The sequence below is a fragment of the Arachis stenosperma genome, chromosome 2 (genome assembly GCF_014773155.1).
Source record: "Arachis stenosperma cultivar V10309 chromosome 2, arast.V10309.gnm1.PFL2, whole genome shotgun sequence".
NCBI classification, from domain to species: Eukaryota; Viridiplantae; Streptophyta; class Magnoliopsida; order Fabales; family Fabaceae; genus Arachis; species Arachis stenosperma.
In genome coordinates, this window is record NC_080378.1 from 24860061 (window position 1) to 24862621 (window position 2561).

The window sequence follows — 2561 nt, forward strand, 5'->3', positions numbered from 1 at the left end:
TGACTTTACTGCACCTACTCCCGACTTCTATGGGAGAAGCATCTCTATCCCTGCCATTGGAGCAAACAATTTTGAGCTTAAGCCTCAATTAGTTTCTCTAATGCAACAAAATTGCAAGTTCCATGGACTTCCATTGGAAGATCCTCATCAGTTCTTAGCTGAATTCTTGCAAATCTGTGACACTGTCAAGACTAATGGGGTTGACCCTGAGGTCTACAGACTTATGCTATTCCCTTTTGCTGTAAGAGACAGAGCTAGGACATGGTTGGACTCACAACCTAAAGAAAGCCTGGACTCATGGGAAAAGCTAGTCAATGCCTTCCTGGCAAAGTTCTTTCCACCTCAAAAATTGAGTAAGCTTAGAGTGGAAGTCCAAACCTTCAGACAGAAGGATGGAGAATCCCTCTATGAAGCTTGGGAAAGATACAAACAATTAATCAGAAAATGTCCTTCTGACATGCTTTCTGAATGGAGCATCATAGGTATTTTCTATGATGGTCTCTCTGAACTATCCAAGATGTCTTTGGATAGCTCTGCTGGTGGATCTCTTCATCTGAAGAAGACGCCTACAGAAGCTCAAGAGCTAATTGAAATGGTTGCAAATAACCAATTCATGTACACTTCTGAAAGGAATCCTGTGAACAATGGGACAAGTCAGAAGAAAGGAGTTCTTGAGATTGATACTCTGAATGCCATTCTGGCTCAGAACAAGATATTGACTCAACAAGTCAATTTGATTTCTCAAAGTCTGTCTGGAATGCAAAATGCACCAAACAGTACTAAGGATGCTTCATCTGAAGAAGAAGCTTATGATCCTGAGAACCCTTCAATGGAAGAGGTGAATTACCTAGGAGAACCCTATGGAAACACCTATAATTCTTCATGGAGAAATCACCCAAATTTCTCATGGAAGGATCAACAGAGACCTCAACAAGGTTTCAACAATAATAATGGTGGAAGAAACAGGTTTAGCAATGGCAAGCCTTTTCCATCATCTTCTCAGCAACAGACAGAGAGCTCTAAGCAGAACACCTCTGACTTAGCAACCATGGTCTCTGATCTAATCAAAACCACTCAAAGTTTCATGACTGAAACAAGATCCTCCATTAGGAATTTGGAGGCACAAGTGGGACAGCTGAGCAAGAAAGTTACTGAACTCCCTCCTAGTACTCTCCCAAGCAATACAGAAGAAAATCCAAAAGGAGAGTGCAAGGCCATCAACATGGCCGAATTTGGAGAGGAGGGAGAGGAAGTGAACGCCACTGAGGAAGACCTCAATGGGCGTGCACTAACCTCCACTGGGTTCCCCAATGAGGAACCATGGGAATCTGAGGCTCAAAATGAGACCATAGAGATTCCATTAGACTTACTTCTGCCTTTCATGAGCTCTGATGAGTATTCTTCCTCTGAAGAGGATGAGTATGTCACTGAAGAGCAAGTTGTTAAATACCTTGGAGCAATCATGAAGCTAAATGACAAGTTATTTGGTAATGAGACTTGGGAGGATGAACCCCCTTTGCTCACCAAAGAACTGGATGACTTGTCTAGGCAGAAATTACCTCAAAAGAGACAAGATCCTGGGAAGTTTTCCATACCTTGTACCATAGGCACCATGACCTTCAAGAAGGCTCTGTGTGACTTAGGGTCAAGTGTAAACCTCATGCCTTTCTCTGTAATGGAGAAGCTAGGGATCTTTGAGGTACAAGCTGCAAGAATCTCACTAGAGATGGCAGACAACTCAAGAAAACAAGCTTATGGTGAAGATTGAAGACCATTACATCCCTGCTGATTTCATAGTCCTAGAGACTGGGAAGTGCATGGATGAATCCATCATCCTTGGCAGACCCTTCCTAGCCACAGCAAAGGCTGTGATTGATGTTGATAGAGGTGAACTGATCATTCAAGTGAATGAAGAATCCTTTGTGTTTAAGGCTCAAGGATATCCCTCTGTCACCATGGAGAGGAAGCATGAAGAGCTTCTCTCAAAACAGAGTCAAACAGAGCCCCCACAGTCAAACTCTAAGTTTGGTGTTGGGAGGCCACAACCAAACTCTAAGTTTGGTGTTGAACCCCCACATTCAAACTCTAAGTTTGGTGTTGGAAGGTTCCAACATTGCTCTGAGAAAATGTGAGGCTCCATGAGAGCCCACTGTCAAGCTACTGACATTAAAGAAGCGCTTGTTGGGAGGCAACCCAATGTTATATTTTATCTATTTTCTTTTGTTATTTTATTTTTTGTAGGTTGATGATCATAAGAAGTCACAAAATCAATTAAAAAAGCAAAAATAGAATGAAAAACAGGAAGAAAAATAGCACACCCTGGAGGAAGAACCTACTGGCGTTTAAACGCCAGTAAGGCTAGCAGGTGGGCGTTTAACGCCCAGTCTGGCACCATTCTGGGCGTTTAACGCCAGAAAGGGGCACCAGACTGGCGTTAAACGCCAGGAAAGGGCAAGAACCTGGCGTTAAACGCCAGAAATGGGCACCAGCCCGGCGTTTAACGCCAGAATTGGCTAAAAACGTGTTTTTTCATGCCATTTGGTGCAAGGATGACTTTTCCT

General features: G+C 43.1%; 1 non-coding gene across 1 annotated transcript; it reads right to left on the reverse strand.

The window, feature by feature from the left end:
- Positions 1–355: 355 nt before the first annotated feature.
- Positions 356–463, reverse strand: LOC130964755 (small nucleolar RNA R71). Its single transcript, XR_009080830.1, has one exon. It is a non-coding gene; the product is annotated as a small nucleolar RNA R71 (small nucleolar RNA).
- Between the last annotated feature and the right edge of the window lie 2098 nt (positions 464–2561).